Source organism: Oncorhynchus keta, chromosome 24, assembly GCF_023373465.1.
Source record: "Oncorhynchus keta strain PuntledgeMale-10-30-2019 chromosome 24, Oket_V2, whole genome shotgun sequence".
In the NCBI taxonomy this organism is placed as follows: domain Eukaryota; kingdom Metazoa; phylum Chordata; class Actinopteri; order Salmoniformes; family Salmonidae; genus Oncorhynchus; species Oncorhynchus keta.
In genome coordinates this window covers 13,334,949-13,349,948 of record NC_068444.1, presented here as the reverse complement: position 1 = coordinate 13,349,948, position 15,000 = coordinate 13,334,949, and the positions used below count along the sequence as shown (strand labels likewise).

At 44.3% G+C, this 15,000-nt stretch overlaps 1 protein-coding gene across 4 annotated transcripts in view; it reads right to left on the bottom strand.

Moving 5' to 3' along the window:
• LOC127911372 (RNA binding protein fox-1 homolog 3-like) overlaps nt 1–15,000 on the bottom strand; it is a 1,085,108-nt gene that overhangs the window by 84,182 nt on the left and 985,926 nt on the right. The gene's annotated exons all lie outside the window — the stretch shown is intronic.

Genomic DNA, 15,000 nt, shown 5'->3' with positions numbered 1-15,000 from the left:
GGGGAGAGAGAAATAGGAGAAGGGGTAGAGGAGAGAAACAGGAGAGAGAAAGGGGTAGAGGAGAGAAATAGGAGAGAGAAAGGGGTAGAGGAGTGAAAGGGGTAGAGGAGAGAAAGGGGTAGAGGAGAGAAATAGGAGAGAGAAAGGGGTAGAGGAGAGAAATAGGAGAGAGAAAGAGAAGGGGAATTAATTAGAACATGCCACATTTGGCAGGAGCTGTGACCAATTGTTTGGCACACTCCAAAATTGACTCCCTTTCACAGTGAACCCAAAGGCTAACAGCACTATACACCTCAAAACATCCATCCCTCTGAATGAACAAACTGCTCTCCTCTGCTAACAATGAGAATAATTAAATAGCCTTTCACTTTTAAACACTGTGTTTCTTTCCCTCTGTCTCTCGTAATAAGAAATACACTCATTCGACGTTCTGGTTCAGGCTGGAAAGAAGATGAAATGTGAGCTATAGTGTTAATGTGTTAGTGGCAGTGTGTACATCTGCATACTATAGAAAAGCTCTCAGCACCAGTCATCCTCTAGTTTTCCATCCACCTCTCTCTCTCTCTCTCTCTCTCTCTCTCTCTCTCTCTCTCTCTCTCTCTCTCTCTCTCTCTCTCTCTCTCTCTCTCTCTCTCTCTCTCTCTCTCTCTCTCTCTCTCTCTCTCTCCCCTCCTGATAAAAACCTATAGAAACCTATTTTTAGCTGCGACAAGAACCCTTTACCAATTAAAAAAAGAGAGAGACAATGGGAAAGGAGGAGTGGAAGAATGGAGGGAATGGCCCATCAAGGCTAATGATAAACCGTACATTTGTTTATTATCTGTGGTGATGAATACCACGGTCGTAATTAGCTGTCATATTGGTCATCATCTCGCCTTATCGCTGGGTGGTTGCCGAGCGGATCCTATAGGCCGTTATCTGATCACACTTCTAATGGCCCTGATTGGCTCAATACCTTGTCAGAGACGGGGGTCTTGGCCACTCCCTTTTCCAGTCAGCTCTCTAAGGCTGGGGGTGGCGTTGTGGAAATGGTTCAATGAGCTGATACTACATAAGGAAAAGGTCCACTGCTCAACCAACTCTAACTCTAACCCAACTCTAACCCAACTCTAAACAAACTCTAACCAAACTCTAACCCAACTCTATCCCAACTCTAACTCCAACTCTAACCCAACTCTAACCCAACTCTAAACCCAACTCTAACCCAACTCTAACCGAACTCTAACCCAACTCTAACCCAACTCTATCTCCAACTCTAACCCAACTCTAAACCCAACTCTAACCCAACTCTAACCCAACTCTAACCTAACTCTAACCTAACTCTAACCCAACTCTAACCCAACTCAAACCCAACTCTAACCCTAACTCTAAGTCTAACTCTAAGTCTAACTTTAACCCCAACTCTAACCCAACTCTAAGTCTAACTCTAACCCAACTCTAACTTTAACTCTAACCCAACTCTAACCCAACTCTAAGTCTAACTCTAACCCAACTCTAACCCAACTCTAACCCAACTCTAAGTCTAACTCTAACCCCAACTCTAACTTTAACTCTAACCCAACTCTAAGTCTAACTCTAACCCAACTCGAACCCTAACTCTAACTCTAATCAAACTCTAACCCAACTCTAACCCAACTCTAACCCAACTCTAACCCAACTCCAACTCTAACCCAACTCTAACCCAACTCTAACTTAACTCTAACTTAACTCTAACCAAACTCTAACCCAACTCTAACTCCAACTCTAACCCAACTCTTACTCCAACCCAACTCTAACCCAACTCCAACTCTAACCCAACTCTAACTCCAACCCAACTCTATCTCTAACCCAACTCTAACTCTAACCCAACTCTAACTCAACTCTAACTCTAACCCAACTCTAACCCAACTCAAACTCTAACCTAACTCTAACTCTAACCCCAACTCTAACCCAACTCTAAGTCTAACTCTAACCCCAACTCTAACCCAACTCTAACTTTAACTCTAACCCAACTCTAACTGTAACCCAACTCTAACTCTAACTCTAACTCTAACTCTAACCCAACTCTAACTCTAACTTAACTCTAACCAAACTCTAACCCAACTCTAACTCTAACCCAACTCTAATCCAACTCCAACTCTAACCCAACTCTTACTCCAACCCAACTCTAACCCAACTCTATCTCTAACCCAACTCTAACTCTAACCCAACTCTAACTCTAACCCAACTCTAACCCAACTCAAACTCTAACCTAACTCTAACTCTATCTCTAACCCAACTCTAAGTCTAACTCTAACCCCAACTCTAACCCAACTCTAACCCAACTCTAACCCAACTCTAAGTCTAACTCTAACCCAACTCTAACCCAACTCAAACTCTAACCCAACTCTAACCCAACTCAAACCCAACTCTAACCCAACTCTAAGTCTAACTCTAACCCAACTCTAACTCAACTCTAACTCTAACCCAACTCTAACCCAACTCTAACCCAACTCTAAGTCTAACTCTAACCCAATTCTAAGTCTAACTCTAACCCAACTCTAACTCAACTCTAACTCTAACACAACTCTAACCCAACTCAAACTCTAACCTAACTCTAACTCTAACCCAACTCTAAGTCTAACTCTAACCCCAACTCTAACCCCAACTCTAACCCAACTCTAACCCAACTCTAACCTAACTCTCACCTAACTCTAACCCAACTCTAACTCCAACTCTAACCCAACTCTAACTCCAACTCTAACCAAACTCTAACCCAACTCTAACTCCAACTCTAACTCCAACTCTAAACCCAACTCTAACCCAACTCTAAGTCTAACTCTAACCCCAACTCTAACCCAACTCTAACTTTAACTCTAACCCAACTCTAACTGTAACCCAACTCTAACTCTAACTCTAACTCTAACCCAACTCTAACTCTAACTTAACTCTAACCAAACTCTAACCCAACTCTAACTCTAACCCAACTCTAATCCAACTCCAACTCTAACCCAACTCTTACTCCAACCCAACTCTAACCCAACTCTATATCTAACCCAACTCTAACTCTAACCCAACTCTAACTCTAACCCAACTCTAACCCAACTCAAACTCTAACCTAACTCTAACTCTAACTCTAACCCAACTCTAAGTCTAACTCTAACCCCAACTCTAACCCAACTCTAACCCAACTCTAACCCAACTCTAAGTCTAACTCTAACCCAACTCTAACCCAACTCAAACTCTAACCCAACTCTAACCCAACTCAAACCCAACTCTAACCCAACTCTAAGTCTAACTCTAACCCAACTCTAACTCCAATCTAACTAACCCAACTCTAACCCAACTCTAAGTCTAACTCTAACCCAACTCTAAGTCTAACTCTAACCCAACTCTAACTCAACTCTAACTCTAACCCAACTCTAACCCAACTCAAACTCTAACCCCAACTCTAACCCAACTCTAAGTCTAACTCTAACCCCAACTCTAACCCAACTCTAACTTTAACTCTAACCCAACTCTAACTGTAACCCAACTCTAACTCTAACTCTAACCCAACTCTAACTCTAACTTAACTCTAACCAAACTCTAACCCAACTCTAACTCTAACCCAACTCTAATCCAACTCCAACTCTAACCCAACTCTTACTCCAACCCAACTCTAACCCAACTCTATCTCTAACCCAACTCTAACTCTAACCCAACTCTAACTCTAACCCAACTCTAACCCAACTCTAACCCAACTCTAACCCAACTCTAAGTCTAACTCTAACCCAACTCTAACCCAACTCAAACTCTAACCCAACTCTAACCCAACTCTAACCCAACTCAAACCCAACTCTAACCCAACTCTAAGTCTAACTCTAACCCAACTCTAACTCCAATCTAACTCTAACCCAACTCTAACCCAACTCTAAGTCTAACTCTAACCCAACTCTAAGTCTAACTCTAACCCAACTCTAACTCAACTCTAACTCTAACCCAACTCTAACCCAACTCAAACTCTAACCCCAACTCTAACCCAACTCTAAGTCTAACTCTAACCCTAACTCTAACCCAACTCTAACTTTAACTCTAACCCAACTCTAACTGTAACCCAACTCTAACTCTAACTCTAACTCTAACCCAACTCTAACTCTAACTTAACTCTAACCAAACTCTAACCCAACTCTAACTCTAACCCAACTCTAATCCAACTCCAACTCTAACCCAACTCTTACTCCAACCCAACTCTAACCCAACTCTATCTCTAACCCAACTCTAACTCTAACCCAACTCTAACTCTAACCCAACTCTAACCCAACTCTAACCCAACTCTAACCCAACTCTAAGTCTAACTCTAACCCAACTCTAACCCAACTCAAACTCTAACCCAACTCTAACCCAACTCTAACCCAACTCAAACCCAACTCTAACCCAACTCTAAGTCTAACTCTAACCCAACTCTAACTCAATCTAACTCTAACCCAACTCTAACCCAACTCTAAGTCTAACTCTAACCCAACTCTAAGTCTAACTCTAACCCAACTCTAACTCAACTCTAACTCTAACCCAACTCTAACCCAACTCAAACTCTAACCTAACTCTAACTCTAACCCAACTCTAAGTCTAACTCTAACCCCAACCCCAACTCTAACCCAACTCTAACCCAACTCTAACCCAACTCTAACCCAACTCTAACCCAACTCTAAACCAACTCTAAACCAACTCTAACCTAACTCTCACCTAACTCTCACCTAACTCTAACCCAACTCTAACTCCAACTCTAACCCAACTCTAACTCCAACTCTAACCAAACTCTAACCCAACTCTAACTCCAACTCTAACTCCAACTCTAAACCCAACTCTAACCCAACTCTAACCCAACTAACCCAACTCTAACCCAACTCTAAGTCTAACTCTAACCCCAACTCTAACCCCAACTCTAACCCAACTCTAACCCAACTCTAACCCAACTCTAACCCAACTCTAACCCAACCCTAACCCAACTCTAAGTCTAACTCTAACCCAACTCTAACCCAACTCTAAGTCTAACTCTAACCCCAACTCTAACCCAACTCGAAGTCTAACTCTAACCCAACTCTAACCCAACTCTAAGTCTAACTCTAACCCCAACTCTCTTTAACCCAACTCTAAGTCTAACTCTAACCCCAATTCTAACCCAACTCTAACTTTAACTCTAACCCAACTCTAACTGTAACCCAACTCTAACTCTAACTCTAACTCTAACCCAACTCTAACTCTAACTTAACTCTAACCAAACTCTAACCCAACTCTAACCCAACTCTAACAATCTAACTCTAACCCAACTCTAACCCAACTCTAACCCAACTCTAAGTCTAACTCTAACCCAATTCTAAGTCTAACTCTAACCCAACTCTAACTCAACTCTAACTCTAACACAACTCTAACCCAACTCAAACTCTAACCTAACTCTAACTCTAACCCAACTCTAAGTCTAACTCTAACCCCAACTCTAACCCCAACTCTAACCCAACTCTAACCCAACTCTAACCTAACTCTCACCTAACTCTAACCCAACTCTAACTCCAACTCTAACCCAACTCTAACTCCAACTCTAACCAAACTCTAACCCAACTCTAACTCCAACTCTAACTCCAACTCTAAACCCAACTCTAACCCAACTCTAAGTCTAACTCTAACCCCAACTCTAACCCAACTCTAACTTTAACTCTAACCCAACTCTAACTGTAACCCAACTCTAACTCTAACTCTAACTCTAACCCAACTCTAACTCTAACTTAACTCTAACCAAACTCTAACCCAACTCTAACTCTAACCCAACTCTAATCCAACTCCAACTCTAACCCAACTCTTACTCCAACCCAACTCTAACCCAACTCTATATCTAACCCAACTCTAACTCTAACCCAACTCTAACTCTAACCCAACTCTAACCCAACTCAAACTCTAACCTAACTCTAACTCTAACTCTAACCCAACTCTAAGTCTAACTCTAACCCCAACTCTAACCCAACTCTAACCCAACTCTAACCCAACTCTAAGTCTAACTCTAACCCAACTCTAACCCAACTCAAACTCTAACCCAACTCTAACCCAACTCAAACCCAACTCTAACCCAACTCTAAGTCTAACTCTAACCCAACTCTAACTCCAATCTAACTCTAACCCAACTCTAACCCAACTCTAAGTCTAACTCTAACCCAACTCTAAGTCTAACTCTAACCCAACTCTAACTCAACTCTAACTCTAACCCAACTCTAACCCAACTCAAACTCTAACCTAACTCTAACTCTAACCCAACTCTAAGTCTAACTCTAACCCCAACTCTAACCCCAACTCTAACCCAACTCTTACTCCAACCCAACTCTAACCCAACTCCAACTCTAACCCAACTCTAACTCCAACCCAACTCTATCTCTAACCCAACTCTAACTCTAACCGAACTCTAACTCAACTCTAACTCTAACCCAACTCTAACCCAACTCAAACTCTAACCCCAACTCTAACCCAACTCCAACTCTAACCCAACTCTAACTCCAACCCAACTCTAACTCAACTCTAACTCTAACCCAACTCTAACTCAACTCTAACTCTAACCCAACTCTAACCCAACTCAAACTCTAACCCCAACTCTAACCCAACTCTAAGTCTAACTCTAACCCCAACTCTAACCCAACTCTAACTTTAACTCTAACCCAACTCTAACTGTAACCCAACTCTAACTCTAACTCTAACCCAACTCTAACTCTAACTTAACTCTAACCAAACTCTAACCCAACTCTAACTCTAACCCAACTCTAATCCAACTCCAACTCTAACCCAACTCTTACTCCAACCCAACTCTAACCCAACTCTATCTCTAACCCAACTCTAACTCTAACCCAACTCTAACTCTAACCCAACTCTAACCCAACTCTAACCCAACTCTAACCCAACTCAAACTCTAACCCCAACTCTAACCCAACTCCAACTCTAACCCAACTCTAACTCCAACCCAACTCTATCTCTAACCCAACTCTAACTCTAACCCAACTCTAACTCAACTCTAACTCTAACCCAACTCTAACCCAACTCAAACTCTAACCCCAACTCTAACCCAACTCTAAGTCTAACTCTAACCCCAACTCTAACCCAACTCTAACTTTAACTCTAACCCAACTCTAACTGTAACCCAACTCTAACTCTAACTCTAACTCTAACCCAACTCTAACTCTAACTTAACTCTAACCAAACTCTAACCCAACTCTAATCCAACTCCAACTCTAACCCAACTCTTACTCCAACCCAACTCTAACCCAACTCTATCTCTAACCCAACTCTAACTCTAACCCAACTCTAACTCTAACCCAACTCTAACCCAACTCTAACCCAACTCTAACCCAACTCTAAGTCTAACTCTAACCCAACTCTAACCCAACTCAAACTCTAACCCAACTCTAACCCAACTCTAACCCAACTCAAACCCAACTCTAACCCAACTCTAAGTCTAACTCTAACCCAACTCTAACTCCAATCTAACTAACCCAACTCTAACCCAACTCTAAGTCTAACTCTAACCCAACTCTAAGTCTAACTCTAACCCAACTCTAACTCAACTCTAACTCTAACCCAACTCTAACCCAACTCAAACTCTAACCCCAACTCTAACCCAACTCTAAGTCTAACTCTAACCCCAACTCTAACCCAACTCTCTTTAACTCTAACCCAACTCTAACTGTAACCCAACTCTAACTCTAACTCTAACTCTAACCCAACTCTAACTCTAACTTAACTCTAACCAAACTCTAACCCAACTCTAACTCTAACCCAACTCTAATCCAACTCCAACTCTAACCCAACTCTTACTCCAACCCAACTCTAACCCAACTCTATCTCTAACCCAACTCTAACTCTAACCCAACTCTAACTCTAACCCAACTCTAACCCAACTCTAACCCAACTCTAACCCAACTCTAAGTCTAACTCTAACCCAACTCTAACCCAACTCAAACTCTAACCCAACTCTAACCCAACTCTAACCCAACTCAAACCCAACTCTAACCCAACTCTAAGTCTAACTCTAACCCAACTCTAACTCCAATCTAACTCTAACCCAACTCTAACCCAACTCTAAGTCTAACTCTAACCCAACTCTAAGTCTAACTCTAACCCAACTCTAACTCAACTCTAACTCTAACCCAACTCTAACCCAACTCAAACTCTAACCTAACTCTAACTCTAACCCAACTCTAAGTCTAACTCTAACCCCAACTCTAACCCCAACTCTAACCCAACTCTAACCCAACTCTAACCCAACTCTAACCCAACTCTAACCCAACTCTAAACCAACTCTAAACCAACTCTAACCTAACTCTCACCTAACTCTCACCTAACTCTAACCCAACTCTAACTCCAACTCTAACCCAACTCTAACTCCAACTCTAACCAAACTCTAACCCAACTCTAACTCCAACTCTAACTCCAACTCTAAACCCAACTCTAACCCAACTCTAACCCAACTCTAACCCAACTCTAACCCAACTCTAACCCAACTCTAAGTCTAACTCTAACCCCAACTCTAACCCCAACTCTAACCCAACTCTAACCCAACTCTAACCCAACTCTAACCCAACTCTAACCCAACCCTAACCCAACTCTAAGTCTAACTCTAACCCAACTCTAACCCAACTCTAAGTCTAACTCTAACCCCAACTCTAACCCAACTCGAAGTCTAACTCTAACCCAACTCTAACCCAACTCTAAGTCTAACTCTAACCCCAACTCTAACTTTAACCCAACTCTAAGTCTAACTCTAACCCCAATTCTAACCCAACTCTAACTTTAACTCTAACCCAACTCTAACTGTAACCCAACTCTAACTCTAACTCTAACTCTAACCCAACTCTAACTCTAACTTAACTCTAACCAAACTCTAACCCAACTCTAACCCAACTCTAACCCAACTCTAACTCTAACCCAACTCTAATCCAACTCCAACTCTAACCCAACTCTTACTCCAACCCAACTCTAACCCAACTCTATCTCTAACCCAACTCTAACTCTAACCCAACTAACCCAACTCCAACTCTAACCCAACTCTAACTCTAACTCTAACCCAACTCTAACCCAACTCTAACCCAACTCTAACCCAACTCTAACCCAACTCTGACTCCAACTCTAAACCCAACTCTAACCCAACTCTAACCCCAACTTTAACCCCAACTCTAACCCAACTCTAACCCAACTCTAACCAAACTCTAACCCAACTCTAACTCCAACTCTAAACCCAACTCTAACCCAACTCTAACCCAACTCTAACCCCAACTTTAACCCAACTCTAACTCCAACTCTAAACCCAACTCTAACCCAACTCTAACCCAACTCTAACCCCAACTTTAACCCCAACTCTAACCCAACTCTAACCCAACTCTAACCCAACTCTAACCCAACTCTAAGTCTAACTCTAAGTCTAACTCTAACACAACTCTAAGTCTAACTCTAACCCCAACTCTAACCCAACTCGAAGTCTAACCCAACTCTAACCCAACTCTAAGTCTAACTCTAACCCCAACTCTAACTTTAACCCAACTCTAAGTCTAACTCTAACCCCAACTCTAACCCAACTCGAAGTCTAACTCTAAGTCTAACTCTAACACAACTCTAACCCAACTCTAAGTCTAACTCTAACCCCAACTCTAACCCAACTCGAAGTCTAACCCAACTCTAACCCAAATCTAAGTCTAACTCTAACCCCAACTCTAACTTTAACCCAACTCTAAGTCTAACTCTAACCCAACTCTAACTGTAACCCAACTCTAACTCTAACTCTAACTGTAACCCAACTCTAACTCTAACTTAACTCTAACCAAACTCTAACCCAACTCTAACTCTAACCCAACTCTAACCCAACTCTAACTCTAACCCAACTCTAATCCAACTCCAACTCTAACCCAACTCTTACTCCAACCCAACTCTAACCCAACTCTATCTCTAACCCAACTCTAACTCTAACCCAACTCTAACTCTAACCCAACTCTAACCCAACTCCAACTCTAACCCAACTCTAACTCTAACTCTAACTCAACTCTAACCCAACTCTAACCCAACTCTAAGTCTAACTCTAACCCAACTCTAAGTCTAACTCTAACCCAACTCTAAGTCTAACTCTAACCCCAACTCTAACTTTAACTCTAACCCAACTCTAAGTCTAACTCTAACCCCAACTCTAACCCAACTCCAACCCAACTCTAACCCAAGTCGAACCCAACTCTAACCCAAGTCTAACCCAACTCTAACCCAACTCTAAGTCTAACCCTAACCCCAACTCTAATCCAACTCTAACTTTAACTCTAACCCAACTCTAACCCAACTCTAACTCTAACCCAACTCTAACTCCAACTCTAACCCAACTCTAACTCTAACCCAACTCTAACCCAAGTCGAACCCAACTCTAACCCAACTCTAACCCAACTCTTACTCCAACCCAACTCTTACTCCAACCCAACTCTTACTCCAACCCAACTCTTACTCCAACCAAACTCTAACTCTAACCCAACTCTAACTCTAACCCAACTCTAACTCTAAAGCAAATCTAAACCAATTTAACTCTAACCCAACTCTAACCCAACTCTAACCCAACTCTAAGTCTAACTCTAACCCAATTATAACTCCAACTCTAACTTTAACTTTAACCCAACTCTAACGAAACTCTAACCCAACTCTAAGTCTAACTCTAACCCCAACTCTAACCCAACTCTAACTCTACCCCAACTCTAACCCAACTCTAACTCTAACCCAACTCTAACTCTAACCCAACTCTAACCCAACTCTAACTCTAACCCAACTCTAACCCAACTCCAACTCTAACCCAACTCCAACCCAACTCTAACCCAACTCGAACCCAACTCTAACCCGACTCTAACCCAACTCTAACCCAACTCGAACCCAACTCTAACCCAACTCGAACCCAACTCTAACCCAAGTCGAACCCAAGTCTAACCCAACTCTAACCCAACTGTAACCCAAGTCTAACCCTTTTAGAAACACAGCACCAAAAGTGTGTCAGAACTTCAGTTGGTGTTTATGTCTATGTATGGATGTCTGCAGAACTGTCCCCTGCCAAGTAGCCCAGTAGCCCAGGAGCCCAGTAGCCCAGCAGCCCAGGAGCCCAGTTGCCCAGTAGCCCAGGAGCCCAGTAGCTCAGTAGCCCAGGAGCCCAGTAGCCCAGTAGCCCAGGGGCCCAGTAGCTCAGTAGCCAAGGAGTACAGTAGCCCAGTAGCCCAGGAGCCCAATAGCCCAGGAGCCCAGTAGCCCAGTAGCCAAGTAACCCAGGAGCCCAGTAGCCCAGTAACCCAGGAGACCAGTAGCCCAGGAGACCAGTAGCCCAGTAACCCAGGGGCCCAGTAGCACAGTAACACAGTAGCCTAGTAGCCCATGAGCCCATTAGTACAGTAGCCAAGGAGTCCAGTAGCCTAGTAGCCCAGGTGCCCAGTAGCCCAGGGGCCCAGTAGCTCAGTAGCCAAGGAGTCCAGTAGCCCAGTAGCCCAGGAGCCCAATAGCCCAGGAGCCCAGTAGCCCAGTAGCCCAGGAGACCAGTAGCCAAGTAACCCAGGAGCCCAGGAGCCCAGTAACCCAGTAGTCCAGTAGCCCAGGAGACCAGTAGACCAGTAACCCAGGGGCCCAGTAGCACAGTAACACAATAGCCTAGTAGCCCATGGGCCCAGTAGCACAGTAGCCCAGTAGGCCAGTAGTCCATTATCCCAGTAGCCCAGGGGCCCAGTAGCTCAGTAGCCAAGGAGTCCAGTAGCCCACACCTCTCCTCTCTCTTCTCTCCACCTCTCCTCTCTCTTCTCTCCACCTCTCCTCTCTCTTCTCTCCACCTCTCCTCTCTCTTCTCCCTACCCTCCTCTCTCCTGTTTCCACCTCTCCTCTCTCTTCTCTCCACCCTCCTCTCCCGTCTCCACCTCTCCTCTCTCTTCTCCCTACCCTCCTCTCCCGTCTCCACCTCTCCTCTCTCTTCTCCCTACCCTCCTCTCTCTTCTCTCCACCTCTCCTCTCTCTTCTACCGGTCACAATAGGCTTGTTTTTGAGTTGCTGTGCGTTTTGTTGCCAACCTATTTTGCTACCTGACAACTTTACGGTTTTCACTTTTTAATTACCGTTGATATATATATATTTATTTTTTCCTCAACTTTTTCACTCCGGACGCTTTATCTGGACACGATTCGTCAGGACCTCCAACAGCCGAAGCTAAGTAGTAACATTAACATGATGACTTCTAATTGTAGTCGTTGTACTCGCCTTACGGCGAGGATAGCTGTGCTACAAGCCCAGCTTTAGATGCAATCGTTAGGCAAGGGTAATGTCGGAAAGGATGAAACAGCGTCTGTGCCACCAGTAAGTACAGATAGTAGTACAAATCCCCTGGCACAGTCCCCGCAGCCGGACAACTTTCTCACGGTCCCCATTAAGCAGCGGGTCGGAGTCAGAGGCCGAGTCTTCTCTGGTCTCTACTCCTCCCGTTACGGGGTCTGAGACGCTGAAGCTTCCCACCATTATCTCTGACAAATTGAAAACTCTAGTCATTGGCGACTCCATTACGCGCATTATTAGACTTAAAATGAATCATCCAGCGATCATACACTGTTTACCAGGGGGCAGGGCTGCCGACGTTAAGGCTAATCTGAAGATGGTGCTGGCTAAAGCTAAAAATGGCGAGTGTATAGAGTATAGAGATATTGTTATCCACGTCGGCACCAACAATGTTAGGATGAAACAGTCAGAGATCACCAAGCGCAACATAGCTTCTGCGTGCATATCAGCTAGAAAGATGTGTCGGCATCAAGTAATTGTCTCTGGCCCCCTCCCAGTTAGGGGGAGTGATGAGCTCTACAGCAGAGTCTCACAACTCAATCGCTGGTTGAAAACTGTTTTCTGCCCCTCCCAAAAGATAGAATTTGTAGATAACTGGCCCTCTTTCTGGGACTCGCCCACAAACAGGACCAAGCCTGACCTGCTGAGGAGTGACGGACTCCATCCTAGCTGGAGGGGTGCTCTCATCTTATCTACCAACATAGACAGGGCTCTAACTCCTCTAGCTCCACAATGAAATAGGGTGCAGGCCAGGCAGCAGGCTGTTAGCCAGCCTGCCAGCATAGTGGAGTCTGCCACTAACACAGTCAGTGTAGTCAGCTCAGCTATCACCATTGAGACTGTGTATGTGCCTCGACCTAGGTTGGGCAAAACTAAACATAGCGGTGTTCGCCTTAGCAATCTCACTAGGATAAAGACCACCTCCATTCCTGTCATTACTGAAAGAGATCATGATACCTCACATCTCAAAATAGGGCTACTTGATGTTAGATCCCTTACTTCAAAGGCAATTATAGTCAATGAACTAATCACTGATCATCATCTTGATGTGATTGGCCTGACTGAAACATGGCTTAAGCCTGATGAATTTACTGTTTTAAATGAGGCCTCACCTCCTGGCTACACTAGTGACCATATCCCCCGTGCATCCCGCAAAGGAGGAGGTGTTGCTATTAAACTCGGACAAAACAAAGATGCTTGTTCTAGGTCCCAAGAAACAAAGATATCTTCTGTTGAATCTGACAATTAATCTTAATGGTTGTACAGTCGTCTCAAATAAAACTGTGAAGGACTTCGGCGTTACTCTGGACCCTGATCTCTCTTTTGAAGAACATATCAAGACCATTTCGAGGACAGCTTTTTTCCATCTACGTAATATTGCAAAAATCAGAAACTTTCTGTCCAAAAATGATGCAGAAAAATTAATCCATGCTTTTGTCACTTCTAGGTTAGACTACTGCAATGCTCTACTTTCCGGCTACCCGGATAAAGCACTAAATAAACTTCAGTTAGTGCTACATACGGCTGCTAGAATCCTGACTAGAACCAAATAATTTGATCATATTACTCCAGTGCTAGCCTCTCTTCACTGGCTTCCTGTCAAAGCAAGGGCTGATTTCAAGGTTTTACTGCTAACCTACAAAGCATTACATGGGCTTGCTCCTACCTATCTCTCTGATTTGGTCCTGCTGTACATACCTACACGTACGCTTCGGTCACAAGACACAGGCCTCCTAATTGTCCCTAGGATTTCTAAGCAAACAGCTGGAGGCAGGGCTTTCTCCTATAGAGCTCCATTTTTATGGAACGGTCTGCCTACCCATGTCAGAGACGCAAACTCGGTCTCAACCTTTAAGTCTTTAAGTCTTTTGAAGACTCATCTCTTCAGTGGGTCATATGATTGAGTGTAGTCTGGCCCAGGAGTGGGAAGGTGAACGGAAAGGCTCTGGAGCAACGAACCGCCCTTGCTGTCTCTGCCTGGCCAGTTCCCCTCTTTCCACTGGGATTCTCTGCCTCTAACCCTATTACAGGGGCTGAGTCACTGGCTTACTGGGGCTCTCTCATGCCGTCCCTGCAGGGGGTGCGTCACCTGAGTGGGTTGATTCACTGTTGTGGTCATCCTGTCTGGGTTGGCGCCCCCCCCTTGGGTTGTGCCGTGGCGGAGTTCTTTGTGGGCTATACTCAGCCTTGTCTCAGGATGGTAAGTTGGTGGTTGAAGATATCCCTCTTGTGGTGTGGGGGCTGTGCTTTGGCAAAGTGGGTGGGGTTATATCCTTCCTGTTTGGCCCTGTCCGGGGGTGTCCTCGGATGGGGCCACAGTGTCTCCTGACCCCTCCTGTCTCAGCCTCCAGTATTTATGCTGCAGTAGTTTGTGTCGGGGGCTAGGGTCAGTTTGTTATATCTGGAGTACTTCTCCTGTCCTATTCGGTGTCCTGTGTGAATCTAAGTGTGCGTTCTCTAATTCTCTCCTTCTATCTTTCTCTCTCTCGGAGGACCTGAGCCCTAGGACCATGCCCCAGGACTACCTGACATGATGACTCATTGCTGTCCCCAGTCCACCTGGCCATGCTGCTGCTCCAGTTTCAACTGACCTGAGCCCTAGGACCATGCCCCAGGACTACCTGACATGATGACTCCTTGCTGTCCCCAGTCCACCTGGCCATGCTGCTGCTCCAGTTTCAACTGTTCTGCCTTACTATTATTTGA